Consider the following 22,454-nt stretch of genomic DNA (forward strand, 5'->3'; position numbering starts at 1 on the left):
AGACAGAGCACAGTCTTGCAGATAAAACAACAAATCCTGAGATATATAAGGAACAGAAGGAGTGATCTTTCCATTTCAGTCATCCTCATCAGACTGTTAAAGAACTCAGCCCAGTTCTGGATTCTACAGAGAGATGTGAAGCATTTGGAAACATGCTGAGGATAAAATGATTAAAGGATTAGAAAGACTAAACAAACTGGTCTGATTTGGCTTCCAAAAGAAGGCCGATATGAAGTAAGTTTAAAACTGTTCAAAAGGCTTACTAAAATGCCATTCAAATATGAGACAAGCTCTTTCAAAACACGGGTTTTATTTAGGAGTCTAATAAACAAGACAGCCTGTAAAGAAACTGCTGCTGGTAGTAAAAGACTGATAAAGAAGTGTCCTATTGTGCCGCAGTGTAAAAAAAACCCCTTGCCCCGAGCAGTGGAGAGAGGAGACCATTCCATTTCTTTAGTAAGGTTACCTTCTTCATTTTAGGGAAAGCTAAACCAAGCTGAAAAGCAGGAATGTCACCACTATATTACACTCTCCATTTCTATAATATGAAGAGAATGAAAGCAGGAACCTTTCCTGTATGTGTACTAGCAAGGCAAATTAAGCCCATGCCTTTAGCTCTCTAAACATGGTTCACAAAAGGGACCAGATGAAAGCAGGACAGCAACTGCTGAGAATGAAATGGCTGAGAGCAGTCTAGTTGCCAAGCCCTGGGAACCGCCAAGAAGGGCTTCAACTTGCAAACCAACTGTCCAGGTAAAATAATGTAAATGGAAATGTACACAGGGCAATGACAATGACCTGGAGGGGACCTTAATGATCATTTGTCCCAACTCCCTCATTCGATAAATAAAGTAAATATTGTTCAAAAACTACAACCTAGGGATATCTTCCTTCAATTTTCTTCTTTCAGAGGCATTTTATTCTTTAAGAACTAAATCTTTTCAATTTCTAGTTTGCCAGTGTTTAAGTTCAGCCATTGTGGCAGTGAGTTATGTTGTGGTGATTATGGTGTGGGAAATTCAAGCATATGAATCAAGAGAAGGAGATGGCACAAACCATCTTCTTGGAAACTAACAATGGTGGTGTAGTTCACAAAACACGCCAGAGGCACGTGGCTAAGTATAAGGCTTCAACTTTTTTTTTTTTTTTTTTTTGCAGTCCGCGGGCCTCTCACTGTTGTGGCCTCTCCCGTTGCGGAGCACAGGCTCCGGACGCGCAGGCTCAGCGGCCATGGCTCACGGGCCCAGCCGCTCCGCGGCATGTGGGATCTTCCCGGACCGGGGCACGAGCCCGTGTCCCCTGCATCGGCAGGCGGACTCTCAACCACTGCGCCACCAGGGAAGCCCAGGCTTCAACTTTTTTATGAATGAAAATTACTGCAGTTACATTTAAGACATAAAATGACAGCCATATCATAACGATATACAAACAGTCAATAAATGGATACTCCATTAGTACAGAGAAAAGGTCTACAATTCTACATAAAAGAGATAGGAAGGAAAAAAGGCAATTTAGAATCTAGCAGTGGGAAAGCAGTCGGAAAGAATTTCCTAAAAGCTACTGGCATTATCAAAATAAACTATGCTATACATCAACAGATAGAGACCAATATAATAAACCCATGAAATAGATCCAAATACAACCAGAACTGTACTATAAAATACCTTTATTCCACCTCAAATCAGTAGTAAAAGATGGTTTCTTCAATCAATGATGTTAGAATAACTGGGTAGCCATGGAGAAAAATATTAAGTTGGACCATAACACATGGTTACAGCCCAAATGAATGAAAACTTCCAATGTAAAAAAAGACCAAACCGTAAAGGTATTAGAAGAAATGGGAGAATTCCTTTAAACACGGGCATGAGAAAGATCTTTTTAAGCATGAATCAACATCTACAGGTCATAAATTTAGCTGCCTAAACATTAAAAATAGATTTAGTACTGTAGTAATCATTTTGCAATATATGTGTATCAAATCATCACATTATACTCCTTAAACCTATACAATGTTATGTCAAATATATCCTTTTTTAAATAAATAAATAAATCTAGCATGGCAAAACATACCATAAATAAAATCATTGGAAAAAAAGACTTAACAGAAAAAAAAAAAAAGACAAAAAACTTGCAACTCATACCCTAAAGAGCTAGTTTACCCTAAAGAGCTAGTTTTCAAACATATAGATCCTAGAAATTGACAAGAGTCTAACCTATAAGCCAACAGAAAGACAGGCAACATGGATGTACTCAGAGAAATGACTCAAGCTATGAAAACATGCCTAACTTACTTTACAGTTTTCTTTTCCAAATGAAGTCTACCTGAGAGCAGAAGGCTCCTGGGAAGATGGTGGAGCAGGAAGCACCAGAAATCTGTCTCCCAGGGGCTTCCCTGGTGGAGCAGTGGTTGAGAGTCTGCCTGCCAATGCAGGGGACACGGGTTCGAGCCCTGGTCTGGGAGGATCCCACATGCCGCGGAGCAACTGGGCCCGTGAGCCACAATTACTGAGCCTGTGCGTCTGGAGCCTGTGCTCCACAACAAGAGCGGCCGCGACAGTGAGAGGTCCACGCACCGCAATGAAGAGTGGCCCCCTCTTGCCGCAACTAGAGAAAGCCCTTGCACAGAAACGAAGACCCAACACAGTCAAAAATAAATAAATAAATAAATAAAATTTTAAAAAAAGAAAAAAAAGAAATCTGTCTCCCACCCTAGACAACAGCTGCATCCACAGTATGTACCTGATGTAAATATTCTGGAACTCTGGAGTATACTTAAAGGCTTGCAACATGAAAGGGGAGGCTTGACTGGAAACTGCAGTTAACTCTATAATCAATTTCAGCTCTGCACAGTAGCACTTCCCACCCCTCAAGCCCCACATTAGCAAAAAACAAAACAAAAAAATGCCGACCACCTAACTTTTCATAAATAAAGGAGTAAATACTACTACATCAAACAGTGGTAATACTATTAGCTTTATAAAGAAGTATGACAAAGTTCTCTTATGTACTGATGTGAAAATATCCTCAAAATATCTTGGGGAAGGAAACAGTATAGAACAGTATTTAAAATAAGCCACCACTTCCATAGAAAAGGGACAAAAATCAGAACATGTATTTGCTTCCATATACAGACAAACTATGGAAGAAGGATGGCCTTGGACACTGGACAGATGGAAAATAAGGATGAAAAAGATCTTTCAACCTATATCACTTTATTCATTTTAAGTTTTAAATCACAGGACCCTTCTTACATACTCAAATTTTAATTTACATTTAAATTAAGCTTTAGGGCTTCCCTGGTGGTACAGTGGTTGAGAGTCCACCTGCCGATTCAGGGGACATGGGTTCGTGCCCCAGTCCGGGAAGATCCCACATGCAGCGGAGCGGTTGGGTCCGTGAGCCATGGCCGCTGAGCCTGCGCGTCCGGAGCCTGTGCTCCGCAGCGGGGGAGGCCACAACAGTGAGAGGCCCGCGTACCATAAAAAAAAAAAAAAAAAAAGAAAAAAGAAATTAAGCTTTAAGAGCCACTTTACACATTTTTAAACTCAGAACAATTATGACTCATTGCAGACAGCTTAAATCTGATCATCCTGCAGAAAGACTGAACAAACCAATTGACTTTTTTAAATTTCTCTTGATTTGAACTTGATTTGATTTGAACTTGTTTTGATTTGAACTTGATTTGATTTGAACTTTTTTAAATTTCTCTTGATTTGAACTTGACTGTATATCCACCCACCCCCCTTTTATTTGTTTATTTTTTTTTAACATTTCAAGGTTGAGGATTTCAAAGAAACAGAAAGAGTCAGGAAAGAACCATAATAATCATGCTACTCAACATTCTAATCAATGCATTAATCTTTACAAAATCCATACCAAGTGATCTCTCGGTCTCCATTTGAGCCTACTGAAACTAAAATACACACAGACATACACACCCTACCTTTATACCTTGCAATGAAGCCTACTTTAATTTTAGACAACTATGAAGGATTGAAACCTGCTTCCTTATGCCTTGCATAAATCCTAGTTCTATACTACCTAAGACCAAACAAACTAAACGTTACTTTGCTTCTTCAACATAGCAATTCAGGAAGTTGGAGACAAGTACTAGATTATTTGAGTCTTCTCTTTTCTAGAATAAACTTTACCAGTTCCCCCAGCATCCTAAGAGTACTCTCCAGTTTGCCCATAAATGAAGCATTACATAGCTAAATAAAACTTATTTACATAAAACTAAATATAAGAAAGTACTTTGAAAGCTATAACATCATGAAACTCATTACAACAGCCATGTCCCTTCCAAAATATACTCAACAGACTGATGATGATTCTCCTAGGATCATGTGGCCAACACAGAGACCAGTGGGAGGGCCACTTCTCACATTCTAAGTACTCTATGTCTATTAATTCAAATGAAAAACAAATTAACTCTTCTTGGCAGTCACATCAACTGACTCACATCGTGCTTACGATCAACAAAAATTCTAAAACATTCTTACATGTGCTTCATTGAGCCGTGTTTCCATCCTGGCTAGATTTATTTGGTCCATGGTTCTAGTTGATTCAGTTTTTTCTTTAGAATTCTGATTCCTTCACCCTGTGACCAAAGAACCCTCCTAGTTTTGTTATACCACTAACATAATAATGTGCTATCCATATTCTTCATCGTCCAGATCATTATAAAAATATTCATCAATTCAGGATTAAGCAAGAGGGAAACCTGTCATATGCATACCTCCTGTCTGACACAACCAATTAACATTTTGGAGGGCAGCTGGTTTTATTAGTCAGCCCATATATTAGTTTTGCCCATATACTGTCTTCACCCTAGTATATTTACTAATGAAGAAAATATTTTTCAGAAGTAAAAAAACTGACCACCAGAAATTATCTAATGGGAATTTTAAGAAGAGCTTTTTATATGAAACCAAATTGCAAAAACTTAACTGGAACATAAATATCCTTGCAAACATCTAAATACAACCAAGAGATTTACCTTATAAAAAGAACACTTCAATTACTGACAGTAAAAGCTAAGTTTCATAAATCTTGGCTGGCAGTGATAATTTATCCATAATAAAAGTGGCCTCAGAAAAAATACTTAATTTCTTGAGTTCAGAGATGTCTTATGCAACCTAGAGCATTTTTTGTTTTGGGGTTTGTTTTTTTTTTTGTCCCTGTTCAAATTATATCCTAGCCTTTCCATTCTGAGTCATGATCAGCTGAAGCCTTATGCCTGGATCTTGACTGCAGCAGGAGATCACCCATTATGCTACTCAGGAACCTGGCAACCACTGCTGTGCAGAGCCTACCTGGCCCTGCAGCCCCGTCATGAGTCTGAACACTCATGGTGGGGCTGCATGACCTCCTGGTAAGTGAAGGAGGCCAAGGTCAGACTCTATAGCACAGTGGCAGGTGACCAGTGGGTAGGTACTTCCTCCGGGAGGGTGGGTGTCGGTGTACGCAGAAACCTTAAAGAAAGTAGAAAGACAAGCACTTCTCAAGGAGGTGAAAGGATTTATTCCAGGCACAGATGGTCTCTGAAATGCACAAAGGCATAGCTTTAACACCCGTTAATGAGATATAGCAAAGACATTAGCAGGAAAAGACTATAGGATAGGTATTGTTTTCTTTTTCCCTTCCTATGGACACTCTACCAGAAAGATCTGCATAAAACCACTGAGGCAAAATCATCAGAGCCTTTCTGAAACAGACCTCCCCCAACTGCATGTCGGAACAGAACAACAAAGAGCCTCTGGCCCATTTCACACGTTATAATACCCTGTGGGAGTCACTGCTATTAACAATTTCCTATCCAAATAATTTCTCACTCTCTTCTACAGCTGCAGATACTTGGGACAGTGAATACGCCTATCTAAGACTACTAATACCAGCCTCACTTGACAGTGGACATGGTCAAGTGACTAAGTTAAAGCCAACAAGATGTAAGCAAAAGTATATGTGACTTGCAGAAAACCATAAACGGTAGCTGAAGCAAGCACTTTCTGCCTCCTTCTCTTTCCTCTTTTCCCACTGGCTGGAATTTGATGTGCTAGCTGGGAATGTAAGCTTGCCCATGAAGATGGTGAAGCAACAAATAAGAGCCTGAGACTCTCCCAAACGTGAAGCAGCCATTACAACCCTGGACTGCCACCTCCCAACTTGCTTTATGTGAGAGAGAGAGAAACATCTATAGGTACAGATCACTCTTGGGGGCAGGGGGAGCTGGGCTTGCGTGCACTGGTCATATGTGACTGAACCAAATCCTAACTGATAGAAATCCCAATGAGATACCCCGTCAGGGAGGAAATGCCACAGCACTACCATCCCTGGCTAGTAGGTTTATCTCAATTTACTCTACAACAAAATCTTCTTTCCATATGTTATCTTATATGAAAAACTCCTCATCCAGTGAACTTGCCCCAATGAACAGTGAACACCAGATTCTAAGTGCCTGAGGTAGACTACAAATAAAGTTAGTTTGACAGACTGAGTTCTACTGTCCCACAGTATTGAAAAGGGGAAATTTTAGAAAGCCCCAGATTTGCAAATACTGCTTTAACATATTTTATAATAAAAGCTATACTAAATGATGAGTACAGAGCAGAAAACTCCCACTGCACTGTGAACAAATGGGTCCCAGGCTAGGCTTGCCCAGCTGCTAAGTATGACTTCTATCCACACTCTCACTGACCTCCTAGTTGAATTCAAGCCTCAGCAAAATTACAAGTCACTACAGGGGACTGGCTTGGGGGAGGGGAGCTGCTGGTGAACACTGAAACTAGGGAAGTTAAATCCATGATTCCATGAATTTCCTTGCTGCACTGTACTGAGCACACTTCACGCATGTCTCATTAAATCTCCCTAAATCTTCTAGAAAGTTCATCCTCATTTCACAAATGAGGAAGTTAAGCATCTCACCTAACTTCACATCTAGGAAGTGACAAGGGCAGAATCTCAACCAGTAACCTGATCTAAAGCATATATTCTTTCCAACCTCCACATTATTCTGTTTCCCTCACAGCCACGCTTTTTTTTTCAATAAGAGGTATGTAATTCCTGCATGTATTTGCTTATTTAACTCCTCCCACTACAATAAAACTAACTTTAGGATAAGAACTTCATTGTACCTCACAGCACTAATCCCATACTAAAATAGTGCCTCAAACCTCTACAATGGATGAGGAAACAGTCTATTATGTATATCTTTACTCATTTCATTATTTAATAAGGTTATATATGACTAACAGGGCATTAGCGTGAGTAAGAGCACAGGCTCTGGTTTAAGACTACTGTCTGTATCAGGATCCCCCACAATTTGTAGGGTCTTCCACAGGTCATTAACCTCAAGTTGTTCACCAAGACAGCAAGGAGAGTAATAATGAACATTTAGTAGGGTTGTTGTCAGAAACACATGGTGGGGACTTCCCTGGCAGTCCAATGGTTGAGATTTCACCTTCCACTGCAGGGGGTGAGGGTTTGATGCCTGGCTGGGGAGCTAAGATCCCACATGCCTCCGGGCCAAAAAAACAAAACACAGAAGCAATACTGTAACTAATTCAACAGACTTTAAAAATGGTCCACATAAAAAAAAAGTCTTAAAAAGAAACACATGGTGATGTTATTTCAACAACTTAAAGAAGCACCAGACAAAGCTGAATCTTAACATGGATGCAGGCACAAGCCTCTCAGATAGCCTCATCCACCAGAGGGCAGAGAGCAGAAGCAAGAGCTACAGTCTTGCAGCCTACGGAACAAAAACCACATTCACAGAAACACAGGCAAAAGGAAAAGGCAGAGGGCTATGTACCAGATGAAGGAACAAGATAAAACCCCAGAAAAACAACTAAATGAAATGGAGATAGTCAACCTTCCAGAAAAAGAATTCAGAATAATGATAGTGAGGATGATCCAGGAGCTTGGAAAAAGAAAGGAGTCAAAGATCAAGAAGATGCAAGAAATGTTTAACAAAGACCTAGAAGAATTAAAGAACAAGGACCTAGAAGAATTAAAGAAAAAACCAAGACGAACAACACAATAACTAAAATGAAAAATACACTAGAAGGAATCAAGAGCAGAATAACTGAGGCAGAAGAACAGATAAGTGACCTGGAAGACAGAATGGTGGAATTCACTGTTGTGGAACAGAATAAAGAAAAAAGAAAGAAGAGAAATGAAGACAGCCTAAGAGATCTCTGGGACAACATTAAACACAACATTCGCATTACAGAAGTCCCAGAAGGAGAAGAGAGAGAGAAAGGACCAGAGAAAATATGTGAATAGATTACAGTTGAAAACTTCCCTAACATGGGAAATGAAATAGCCACCCAACCCCAGGAAGTGCAGAGAGTCCCAGGCAGGATAAAACCAAGGAGAAACACTCTGAGACACATACTAATCAAACTGACAAAAGCTAAACACAAAGAAAAATTACTGAAACCAACAAGGGAATAACACAAATAACATACAAGGGAACTCCCATAAGGTTAAAAGCTGATTTCTCAGCAGAAACTCTACAAGCCAGAAGGGAGTGGAACGATAAATTTAAACTGATGAAAGGGAAGAACTACAACCAAGATTACTCTACCTGGCAAATATCTCATTCAGATTCGACAGAGAAGTCAAAAGCTTTACAGACAAGCAAAAGCTAAGAGAATTCAGCACCACCAAACCAGCTCTGCAACAAATGCTAAAGGAACTTCGCTAAGTGGGAAACACAAGAGAAGGAAAGACCTACAAAAACAAACCTGTAACACTTAAGAAAATGGTCATCGGAACATACATATCAATAATTACCTTAAATGTGAATGGGTGAAATGCTCCAACAAAAGACACAGGCTTGCTGAATGGATACAAAAACAAGACCCATATATATATATGCTGTCTACAAGAGACCCACTTCAGACCTAGGGGCACAGACAGGCTGAAAGTGAGTGGATGGAAAAAGATATTCCATGCAAATGGAAATCAAAAGAAAGCTGGAGTAGCAATACTCCTATCAGATAAAGTAGACTTTAAAATAAAGACTGTTACAAGAGACAAGGAAGCACACTACATAATGATCAAGGGATCAATCCAAGAAGAAGATATAACAATTATAAGTATATATGCACCCAACACAAGAGCACCTCAATACATAAGGCAACTGCTAACAGCTATAAAAGAGGAAATCCACAGTAACACAATAATAGTGGGGGACTTTAACACCTCACTTACACCAATGGACAGATCATCCAGACAGAAAATTAATAAGGAAACAGAAGCTCTAAATGACACAATAGACCAGATAGATTTAATTGAAATTTATAGGACATTCCATCCAAAAATAGCAGATTACACTTTCTTCTCAAGTGCACACAGAGCATTCTCCAGGACAGATCATATCTTGGTTCACAAATCAAGCCTCAGTAAATTTAAGAAAATTGAAATCTTATCAAGCATCTTTTCTGACCACAACACTCTGAGATTAGAAACCAATTACAGGGGAAAAAACGTAAAAAACATAGACACATGGAGGCTAATCAATACGTTACTAAATAACCGAGATATCCCTGAAGAACTCAGAAAGGAAACCAAAAACACCTACAGACAAATGAAAACGAAAACACAACAATACAAAACCTATTGGATGCAGCAAAAGCAGGTCTAAGAGGGAATTTTATAGCAATACAATCCTACCTCAAGACACAAGACAAAACTCAAATAAACAATCTAACTTTACACCCAAAAGAACTAGAGAAAGAAGAACAAACAAAACCCAAAGTCAGTAGAAGGAAAGAAACCATAAAGATCAGAGCAGAAATAAGTGAAATAGAAACAAAGAAAACAATAGCAAAGATCAATAAAACAAAAAGGTGGTTCTTTGAGAAGATAAAGAAAATTGATAAACAATTAGCTAGACTCATCAAGAAAAAGAGGGAGAGGACTCAAATCAATAAAATTAGAAATGAAAAAGGAGAAGTAACAACATACACCGCAGAAATGCAAAGCATCATAAGAAATTACTACAAGCAATTCTATGCCAATAAAATGGACAACCTGGAAGAATGGACAAATTCTTAGAAAGGTATAACCTTACAAGACTGAACCAGGAAGAAACAGAAAATTTGAGACCAATCACAAGTAATGAAATTGAAACTGTGGTTAAAAATCTTACAACAAATCAAAGTCCAGGGCCAGATGGCTTCACAGGTGAATTCTATCAAACATTCAGAGAAGAGTTAACACTCATCCTTCTCAAACTCTTCCAAAAAATTGCAGAACACTCCCAAATTCATTCTATGAGGCCACCATCACCAACATACCAAAACCAGAAAGAGATACTACAAAAAAAAGAAAATTAAAAAACCAATATCACTGACGAATATAGATGAAAAAATCCTCAACAAAATACTAGTAAACAGAATCCAACAACACATTAAAATGATCACACACCATGATCAAGTGGGGTTTAGCCCAGGGATGCAAGGATTCTTCCATATACGCAAATCAATCAATGTTATACACCATATTAACAAATTAAAGAATAAAAACCATATGATCATCTCAATAGATGCAGAAAAAGCTTCTGACAAAATTCAACACCCATTTATGATAAAAACTCTCCAGGAACTGGGCGTAGAGGGAACCTACCTCAACATAATAAAGGCCATATATGACAAACCCACAGCAAACGTCATTCTCAATGGTGAAAAACTGAAAGCATTTTCTCTAAGATCAGGAACAAGACAAGGTTGTCCACTCTCACCACTATTATTCAACATAGTTTTGGAAGGCCTAGCCACGGAAATCAGAGAAGAAAAAGAAATAAAAGGAATCCAAACTGGAAAAGAGGACGTAAAACTGTCACTGTTTGCAGATGACATGATGCTATACATAGAGAATCCTAAAGATGCTACCAGAACACTACTAGAGCTAATCAATGAATCTGGTAAAGTTGCAGGATACAAAATTACTGCACAGAAATCTCTTGCATTCCTATACACTAACACTGAAAGATCAGAAAGAGAAATTAAGGAAACAATCCCATTCCATTCACCACTGCAACAAAAAGAATAAAATACCTAGGAATAAACCTACCTAAGGATGTAAAAGACCTGTACTCAGGAAACTATAAGACACTGATGAAAGAAATCAAAGATGACACAAACAGATGGAGAGATACACCACGTTCTTGGATTGGAAGAATCAATACTGTGAAAATGACTATACCACCCAAAGCAATCTACAGATTCAATGCAATCCCTATCAAGTTACCAGCAGCATTTTTTACAGAACTAGAACAAAAAAATCTTAAAATTTGTAATGAGACACAAAAGACCCCGAATAGCCAAAGCAGTCTTGAGGGAAAAAAGTGGAGCTGGAGGAATCAGACTTCCTTTCTTCAGACTATTCTACAAAGCTACAGTAATCAAGACAATCTGGTACTGGCACAAAAACAGAAATATAGATCAATGGAACAGGATAGAAAGTCCGGCGATAAACCCACACACCTATGGTCAACTAATCTATGACAAAGGAGGCAAGGATATACAATGGAGAAAAGACAGTCTCTTCAATAAGTGGTGCTGGGAAAACTGGACAGCTACATGTAAAAGAATGAAATTAGAATGCTCCCTAACACCATACACAAAAATTAACTCAAAATGGATTAAAGACCAAAATCTAAGACCGGACACTATAAAACTCTGAGGAAAACATAGGAAGAACACTCAGACATAAATCACAGCAAGATCTTTTTTGATCCACCTCCTAGAGTAATGGAAATAAAAACAAAAATAAACAAATGGGACCTAACGAAACCTAAAAGCTTTTGCACAGCAAAGGAAACCATAAACAAGACGAAAACACAACCCTCAGAATGGGAGAAAATATTTGCAAATGAATTAACAAAGGATTAATCTCCAAAATATATAAACAGCTCATGCAGCTCAATATTAAAAAAATAAACCCAATCCAAAAATGGGCAGAAGATCTAAATAGACATTTCTCCAAAGACAACATACAGATGGCCAAGAAGCACATGAAAAGCTGCTCAACATCACTAATTATTAGAGAAATACAAATCAAAAGTACAGTGAGGTATCACCTCATACCAGTTAGAATGGGCATCATCAGAAAATCTACAAACAACAAATGCTGGAGAGGGTGTGGAGAGAAGGGGATGCTCTTGCACTGTTGGTGGGAATGTAAATTGATACAGCCACTATGGAGACCAGTATGGAGGTTCCTTAAAAAACTAAAACTAGAATTACTATATGATGCAGCAATCCCACTACTGGGCATATACCCAGAGGAAAACATAATTCAAAAAGACACATGCACCCCAATGTTCATTGCAGCACTATTGACAACAGCCAGGCCATGGAAGCAACCTAAATGCCCATTGACAGACAAATGGATAAAGGAGACGTGGTACAAACATACAATGGAATATTACTCAGCCATAAAATGGGATGAAATTGGGTCATTTGTAGAGATGTGGATGGATCCAGAGACTGTCATACAGAGTGAAGTAAGTCAGAAAGAGAAAAACAAATACATGTGGAACCTAGAAAAATGGTACAGATGAACCGGTTTGCAAGGCAGAAATAGAGACACAGATGTAGAGGACAAATGTATGGACACCAAGGGGGGAAAGTTAGGGGGTGGGGGTGGGGTGTTGGGATGATTTGGGAGATTGGGATTGACACATATACACTAATATGTATAAAATAGGTAACTAATAAGAACCTGCTGTCTAAAAAAATAAATTAATTAAATTAAATTTAAAAAAAAGATGGATGCAGATGAACAATCAACAATAGACTGTCCGGAGCTGGGTTGTCCCATCGAGGAGCCACTAACCACACGTGGCTATTGAGCACTTGAAACGCCGCCAGCCCAACTCAACACACACTCTATGTCGAAACACATCCTGGATTCAAATACTCTACGCAAGAAAAAGAAGATTACGAAACATCTCCCTAACACTTGCATAGTGGTTACATGTTGAAAAAGTGTTTTGGATACATGGGGTAAAATAAATTATTAACATGACCTTTATCATTTTAATAATGTTTTAATATTGCTACTAGAAAACTCTGAAGTACCTGTGTGGCTCCCGCTATATTTCAATTGAACAGCACGGGTATAGAGAAATGTGCGAGGTGGTGAAATGTCCCTTGAAGACACCAGTGAACGAAGCCTCGCTGCACCAGGCAAAACAGGGGTGGCCTCACTCACAGCAGCAGGCCCCACGGTATAAAGCTTGTGACGAAGTCTGTGGTATAACTGATTGAAGAGAAACGGAACAAAGGCCCAAATGCAAAACCTAGGTATTTGCCTAGCGTTTTTCACTGTCAGACAGTGAAGTAGGTGTTATTAAGTCCCATGTTATGGATAAGAAAACAAACTTGAGAGGTGAAGATACAAAATCAGTTAGCTCACAGAACTAGGACCCTAACCTAGGTCTCTCCTGAATCCAAGCCCACATTTTTTACCTGACCCTGCGTGCCCCCATCCCATTGGCATGTCCTTACATGACTGAGCCTTCATTCAGCCTACTCTTACAAAAGACAATCAAGCTAAGTACTGAGGAGTCATTCAACAGAACTGTCTCATACTCCAGAACATGGCGATAGGTAGGTGAGAGAGAACATTGGCAAGTCTTGTTGGTGATTATCTTCCCCAAATCTGCTTTTTCATTAGCATCTGTTTCACCCACCAGAGTGAAACAGATCTATGACAGTAACTTCTAATCGTCCCCATTAATAACACAACCTCATCAAAAGCAAAACCAATTGTGATGGTTAATTTTATGTGTCAACTTGACTGAACAAGGGGACACCCAGAAAGCTGGTAAAAAGTTATTTCTGAGTGTGTCTATCACGGTGTTTCTAGAAGAGATTAGCATTTGATTCAGTAGACCGAGTAAAGAGATCCACCCTCACCAACGTGGGCAGGCATCACATAATTCATTGGCAGCTGAATACAACAAAAAAGGTTAAGGAAGGGCAAATTCTCTCTCTTTCCTTGAGCTGGGAGGTCAATCTTTTCTGGCCCGGGGACATCAGAGCTCCTGCTTCTTGGGGCCTTTCAACTTAGACTGAAGTATCCCACAAGCTTTCCTGGCTTCTCCAACTTGCAGAAGTCAGACTGTGGGACTATTTGGCCTCCGTACTGCATGAGCCAATTCCTATATGATGTTTACATATATAATCTCCTATTGGGCTTCTATCTCTAGAGAACCCTGACTAATACACCAATCACCAAAAATAATAACAGCCTTAGCAATCTAGCAATTCAGAGATAACTGGGGGCTGGGAATGGGGGGCAGGGTAGAAGGTTCGAAGAGAAACAAACCTTAGGAGCTACTCTGAGAACTTCTTACTACAATCAAAAGTCACTCCTTCCCCCATTACGGTCTGACAAAAGTCAATAAGCCTTCCTCAACCAAGTAGTCTTGGAAGTTTACTATGGAGAAAGACAGGAATAGGAGATAGTTCAGGACAAGCTTTGCTACCTTATAGTCCTACAAAGCCAGAAGAGTCTGTCGTCATGAGCCATCTTTCCAACTCTAGTCAATGGTTTCCTACAAACAACACTAGTGAATTATGTCAAGGTACATCATGAGGGAACTGCCCTTTTGAGACAATATAATTTCCCCCTGACTAAACTTAATGTGTAATTTAATACCCAGTAGCTTATACTAATACCCAATAGGTTATACTAATTGACAACTTACTACATAAGAAGCACATTTCTAACCTCATTACAAGTATTATTTTAAACTTCCTATAAGGTGGGTTTTTTGTTTCAAATAGGAGGAAGCGAAGACCCAGAGAAATAAATAAAGTGGTCCAGTTCATGCGATTTAGGGGCAGGGACAGGTACACCTACTAGCATGCTCTTAGCCACTGGCTACCCTTGGGGTTTCTTCTGGAACTCCCCAAATCACATCTCCATACCCAGGTAAAGACACGGGGCTACCAGAGCCTGGGAGAGCTGACCATGGGATTTGATGGGACTGAAGAGGCAAGTAAAGGCTCCCCTTCTTCCCATTTACCTCCAAAACATCATCTCATTCTCATCCACATTACTGAGCCTTTGCAAACACTTCCTCCTGCCTGGAATATCCTTTCATCCTTTAGGAACATAACTCAGATGAAACCTCCTAGAAATCATCTTCCTTCAGCTCCCCCCAAATTAAGTCAACTCATCCTCTCTGTCACTTCTGCACCACATACATTCATCTATCATTTGCTTAATGTGGCTTTCTCCTTACTAGGGTACAGACCCCTTAAACAGCAATGCCAGTCATCTCTATATCCCCCTTCCCCACTCAGTACAATGTTTGTTGATTATGAATTTATCTATTGGTGAAGAAAATCCAGAGTGGAAGACAATATCACCATTCAATACTGCTTTTCTGGGAATGTATCCTGTCACAGCCATTGACAAAAGACACTAGCAGTGATATAATTGAGTGAGGCATAGGGAACAAACAGTCTTAGAAAAGAATTCCAAGATAGCTTATGTGTTGTCCAAATAATAAGTTCCTGGCCAGACTCGGTGAAGCCTGAAGAAAAAGCAAAGGATTTCTTGGTTGAGCTGCAGTGTGAGTGGTTCTGTCATGCAGATGATATTGTTCTTGGGCAGGAAGAACTCTGCCTCAGAACCACCTGGTACTGCATGAAAATGTTCTGTATGCTGAAAACATATTTGAATGAAACAGTGATTTTATATTCATTATAAGGAATTCAGACGGGCTCAGCAGTAGACACATGCTGGCCTAAAAGCTCAGACACACTGACCAGCTCCAAGCCCAACGGCCTTTTCCAGTAGACAGTTAAGTCGTTTGAAATAGTTCCTTTTGAAAGAAGAAAACATGATATAAATTTGCTTTCCAAAGAAGTGTTTGAAGTTTTTACTTTCTTTCTAAAGTAGGTATGTCAAGGATGAGAAATGTCTCGCTATAAAGGGAAAACGGAAGAATAGGAAGGAAGGTAAAGAACTTTCAGCTTGCCATCTTTGTGGACCCATCCTTCTGACACACACAGCGGTAGAATCTAAAAAGAAAAGCATTAAGTCTACCTTCCTCCTTTAATTTAGTGAGGGTGCATGTGACTGAAGGTTGCAGAAGCCCCAACTCAAAATAGCCTGTTAAACAATAAAAAGGCTGATTATCACATTTCTCAACAAGTCCAAAGGTAAGAGGGTTCCAGAGTCAGTTAACTTGGTCACTCGATGAAGTCACCAAGGACCCAAGCCTTATCAGTAAGTCTATATCCTCCATATGTTGGCTTGTTCTCAGATCTACTGTCTCCAAAGAATTCCATATTAACTCTACGCAAAGCATCCTCACAACAATAACCAAGGATTGAAGAAAATATTTTCATTCTGAAAAATGGAAAGAGGGAGGAGAAAACTTTCCCAGAAACAGCACACCCTCCAGCAGATCTTCCCCCACAGGTCACTGGCCAGAAATGATTCATGCATCCATTCCTAAAGGAACCAGGGAGGGAAAGTAAAGGAAATATCATGACTGACCAATGAAAAGTCACCCAGAGACAAGAAGAATCCAGCCACTCCTGTAGAAAAATAGGGACTATATATCTGAATAAAACCAAAGGCCTGCTAAGGAAGAAGAGGAGCTAGAGCATGGCTACTGTGTGGGCAACACACTGCTGTTCTGTCCTGACCTGTCCAATAAGGAGGCCTGAACTGGAAAACCACACTCAAAATATCAAGACTAATATCTCCTTATGTCTAACACAAATTCCCTAAGAAATAACAAAATTCTACCTCTACCTAGAACAGAAATCTTAGCTGCAACAACTTTAAAATTTTCAAAATAAGTTAAATCATATTGACTACTGCATTTGTATCTACATACTTAGGGACAAAAATGCCAGGGTTGGGCTTCCCTGGTGGCGCAGTGGTTGAGAGTCCGCCTGCCGATGCAGGGGACACGGGTTCGTGCCCCGGTCCGGGAAGATCCCACATGCTGCGGGGCGGCTAGGCCCGTGAGCCATGGCCGCTGGAGCCTGTGCTCCGCAACGGGAGAGGCCACAGCAGTGAGAGGCCCGCGTACCGCAAAAAAAAAAAAAAAAAAAAAAAAAAATGCCAGGGTCACATTGCTCCCTTAACAATGAAAATTATTTCATATTTATTTCCTTCTTTAACTTTACAAAATTTATCCAGCAAAAAAATGCTATACTACCTCTAAGACATCATATATGTTGGCAAACTCAAGGATCTGTGAAGATTAAACAGATAAAAATCCTCTTCAAGAGTAACATTAAAAGAACTGAACACCTAGACTAGCATGATATAAATATTTGCTTTAGACTTCTGGATTCTAAAAGCAATTCTGAATTCAAGTACAGAAGACTGCTGATAAATAAAGGCAAATGCTTAGCACATCTGTTCACCAAGCGAGGTCAAATAAGGAGAATATATAATGATTTTCTGATTAAGAGAGAAAAGCAAAATGAGGGTCTATTCTACCACTTACGAAGCTAGTTTTCAAGTGATAAACAAGAAAAAAAAAACAACAGGTAGAGGGAGTTTCAAGGATGGCAGAGTAGAAGTACCCTGAGCTCACCTCCTCTCACAGGCACACCAAAATTACAGCCATTTACAGAACAACTAGGGGGCGGCCCCACCTACCAGTGGTCCAACACCAGCTCTGGGACATCTGGGCCCTGCAGCCAGACCCCAGGACATGGCTCTGCTCACTAGTAGGCAGGTACCAACCTCAGGATCACCTGGACCCCAACTCCGCCCTCCAGTGAGCCAGCACTAGCCCCGGGAACCCTGAGGGTTGCCCAGCCGGCCGCCTCATGAACCAGCCCCCCAATCAGTAGTTGGCAGCCTCAAAAGAAGGCAGGACCTGGCAGCCAACCAGATCAGGAGCTGGCCATGCCTACCTGACCACCCATACCAGTCAGCCTGTCACAACCGAAGGATCCACACAGCCCACTTGGAGGGCAATCCTAGAGTGTATAGCTCTAGTGACTAGAGGGGAATGCACTGGCAGGATACACAGGCTGTCTCCCACAAAACGTTACTTCTCCAAGGTTCGGAAATGTAACCAACTTACCAGATACATAGAAATAAAAAAAAAAAAAAGTTAGGGCTTCCCTGGTGGCGCAGTGGTTGAGAGTCCGCCTGCCAATGCAGGGGACACGGGTTCGTGCCCCAGTCCAGGAAGATCCCACATGCCGCGGAGCGGCTGGGCCCGTGAGCCATGGCCGCTGAGCCTGCGCGTCCGGAGCCCGTGCTCAGCGATGGGAGAGGCCTCAGCAGTGAGAGGCCCGCATACCGCAAAACAAACAAACAAACAAAAAAAGCCCCAACAAGTTAGGCAAAATGAGGCAACAGAGGAACAAGTTCCAAATGAAGGAACAAGAACTAAGTGAGGTGGAGATAGGCAATCTACCCAAGAAAGAGTTCAAGGTACTGGTGTAAAGATGACTGAAGATGACAGGAGAAGAAGACTGGATGAGCAGGGCAAGAAAGTTAGAATTTTTTTTTTTAACAAAGGAAAAATATAAAGGACAACCAAACAGATGAAGGATATAATAAGTGACATGGAAAATACACTAGATGGAATCAACAGTAAACTAAGTGACACAGAGGAATAGATCACTGAGCTGCAAGACAGTCATGGAAATCACTGAAGCTGAACAGAAGAAAAAAGAAAAAGAAATGAGGGCAGGACTTCCCTGGCGGTCCAGTGGTTGAGAGTCCGTGCTTCCAATACAGGGGGCATGAGTTCGACCCCTGGTCAGGGAACTAAGATCCCACATGCCATGTGGTGCAGCCAAAAAAAAAAAAACTAGGAAAAAAAAAGACGAAGGCAGTTTGAGACCTCCAGGACAACATCAAATGTTCCAACATTCAAGTTATAGGGGTTCTAGAAGGAGAAGCAAGAGAGAAAGGGGCAGAGAACATATTTAAAGACATGAAAATTTCCCTAACTTGAGAAAGGAAACAAAGCACAGAGTCCCAAACAGGATCAACCCAAAGAGGGCCACACCAAAATGCACTGTAATTAACATGGCAAATATTAAAGAAAAAGAAAATATTAAAAGTAGCAAGGGAAAAACAACATTAGATTTTTAAAAAAAAACCCTCCCATAAGGCTATCAACTGACTTTTCAGCAGAAACTCTGCATACCAGAAGGGATCGACACTAAATATTTAAAGTGAGAAAAGGAAAAACCTACAATCAAGATTACTCTACCCAGCAAGACCCTCATTCAGATTTGATTGAGAGATCAAAAGTACACAGCCAAGCAAAAGCTAAGAGTTCAGCACCACCTAAACTGCTTCACAAGGAATGTTAAAAGGATTTCTGTAGGTGAAAAAGAGAAGGCCAAAACTAGAAACATAAAAGTTACAAAAGGGAAAGTCTCATCAGTAAAGGCAAATATGCAGTAAAGGCAGTAAGTCAACTATGTACAATACTAGCACAGGAAAGTTTTCTTAAAAAGTAATAAAATCACTATATCCACAAGAAGCAATCAAGGCATACACAAAACAGATGTAAACAAAAATAGTAATTGTGAAAGGAAGAGAACTTAAAATGGAGGGTTGTTAAAATACATTGGAAATTAAGAGATACATATCTATAGATTGCTATATATAAACCTCATGGTAACCGAAAACCAAAATTCTATCATAGATTCACAAAAAAGAGAAAGGATCCAAACACTAAAGGTAGTCATCAAATCACAAGGGAAGAGAACAGAAGAACAAAAAAGAACTACAAAAACAACCCCCAAACAATTAAGCAAATGGCAATAAGTACATACATATCAGTAATCATTTTAAATGTAAATGGATTAAATACTCCAGTCAAAAGAGAGAGGCTGAATCAATACAAAAGCAAGACACATATGCTGCTAACAAGAGACCCACTTCAGATCTAAGGACACATGCAGAATGAAGGTGAGGGGGGTGGAAAAAGGGATTCCATACAAAAGGAAATAAAAAGAAAGCCAGGGTAGCAGTACTTATATCAAACAAAATAGACTTTAAAACAAAGACTGTTACAAGAGACAAAGAAGGACATTACATAATAATTAAGGGATCAATCCAAGAAGAAAATATAATAATTATAAATATATATGCACCCAACATAGGACCACCTAAATATATAAAGAAAATATTAACAGACAAAAGGGAGAAATCCACAGCAACACAATAATACTAGGGGACTTAAACACCCCACTGACATCAATGGACTGATCATCCAGACAGAAAGTCATTAAGGCAACACTGGCCTTACACTAACAATGAAAGATCAGAAAGAGAAATTAAAGAAACAATCCCATTTACCATCACATAAAAAAGGATAAACTACCTAGAAATAAACCTACCTAAGGAGGCAAAAGGCCTGTACTCAGAAAACTATAAGATGCTGATGAAAGAAATCAAAGATGATACAATCAGATGGAAAGATATACGATATTGTTTTGGACGAATCAATATTGTGAAAATGACTGTGCTACCCAGAGGAATCTACAGATTCAATGCACTCCCTATCAAATTACCAATGGCATTTTTCACAGAACTAGAACAAAAAATCTTAAAATTTGTATGGAGACACAAAAGACCCCGAATAGCCAAAGCAATCTTGAGAAAGAAAAACAGAGCTGGAGGACCCTGACTTCAGATTATACTACAAATCTACAGTCATCAAAACAGTAAGGTACTGGAACAAAAACAGAAATATAGGTTAATGAAACAGGACAGAAAGCCCAGAAATAAACTTATGCACCTATGGTCAATTAATCTACGACAATGGAGGCAAGTCTATACAATGGAGAAAAGACAGTCTCTTCAATAAATTGTGCTGGAAAAGCTGGACAGCCACATGTAAAAAAAAAAAAAAAAAATTAGAACATTCTTTAACACCATACACAAAAATAAACTCAAAATGGATTAAAGACCTAAATGTAAAACCAAATGGATACTATAAAACTCTTGGAGGAAAACACAGGCAAAACACTGACATAAATCGCAGCAATATCTTTTTGGATCGGTCTCCTAGAGTAATGGAAATAAGAACAAAGATTTTTTAAAATGGGACCTAATTAAACTCAAAAGGTTTTGCACAGCAAAGGAAACCATGAACAAAAAGACAACCCTCAGAATGGGAGAAAATATTTGCAAATGATGCAACCCACAAGGGGTTAATCTCCAAAATTTATAAACAGCTCATGCTGCTCAATAGCAAAAAAAAAAAAAAAAAAAACCACACACAACCCAATCAAAAGACAGACAGAAGACCTAAATAGACATTTCTCCAAAGAAGACATACAGATGGCCAAGAGACAAATGAAAAGGTGCTCAACATCACTATTATAGAAATGCAGATCAAAACTACAATGAGATATCACCTCACACCAGTCAGAATAGCCAACATCAAAAAGGTTATAAATAATAAATGCTGGAGAGGGTGTGGAGAAAAGGGAACACTCCTACTCTGTTGGTGGGAATGTAAATTGGTACAGCCACTATAAAGAACAGTATGGAGTTTCCTTAAAAAACTAAAATTAGAGCTACCATATAATCCAGCAAACCCACTCCCGGGCATATATATGAAAAAAACATAGCTCAAAAGGATGCATGCAACCCAGTGTTCACTGCAGCGCTGTTTACAACAGCTAAGACATGGAAGCAACCTAAATGTCCATTGACAGAGGAATGGATAAAGAAGATGTGGTGCATATATGCAATGGAATACTACTCAGTCATAAAAAATGAAATTTTACCATTTGCAACAACATGGGCGGGCCTAGAGAGTACTATGCTTAGTGAAGTAGGTCAGACAAATACTATATCTTATCACTTATATGTGGAATCTAAAAAACAAAACTAATGAATATAACAAAAAAGAAACAGACTTACAGACATAGAGAAAAAACTAGTGGTTACCAGTGGGAGAGGGAAGTGGAGAGGGGCAGGATGGGTAGGGGATTAAGAGGTACAAACTACTATTTGTAAAATAAGCTACAAGGATATACTGTACAGCACAGGGAATACAGCCAATTTCTGGAGTATAAAGTCTAAAAATTTAGAATCACTGCATTGCACACCTGAATATATTATAAATTAAATATACCTCAATAAAAATGTAGTATTTTCATTTTAGATTAAAAAACAGGTGTCTTAAAATAAAGCCTGCTCCTGGGGCTAGTTAAGCTGAAAGGCTGTTTTGTGGTACACTGCCGCATCTAAGCAGTATACCATATCCTCCTTCCACACTAATGGACTTCCAAGGTAGGGCTGCCAAATTAAATACTGGATGTCCCATTAAATTTCAATTTCAGATAAATAGGTAATGATAAAATATTTACATTAAAAATTTGAAATAATTTTTACTGTAAGTGTATCTCATGAAATATTTGGGTCATACTTGTAGTAAAAATTATCCATTATTTACCTAAAATTAAAAT

The 22,454-nt window shown here is 39.4% G+C and overlaps 1 protein-coding gene across 6 annotated transcripts in view; it reads right to left on the reverse strand.

Annotated features, from left to right (window-relative positions):
* The window catches only part of CADPS2 (calcium dependent secretion activator 2), a 487,000-nt gene that overhangs the window by 381,790 nt on the left and 82,756 nt on the right, over positions 1 to 22,454 (reverse strand). The window lies entirely within an intron of this gene.

The sequence above is a fragment of the Delphinus delphis genome, chromosome 9 (genome assembly GCF_949987515.2).
Source record: "Delphinus delphis chromosome 9, mDelDel1.2, whole genome shotgun sequence".
Classification (NCBI taxonomy): Eukaryota; Metazoa; Chordata; class Mammalia; order Artiodactyla; family Delphinidae; genus Delphinus; species Delphinus delphis.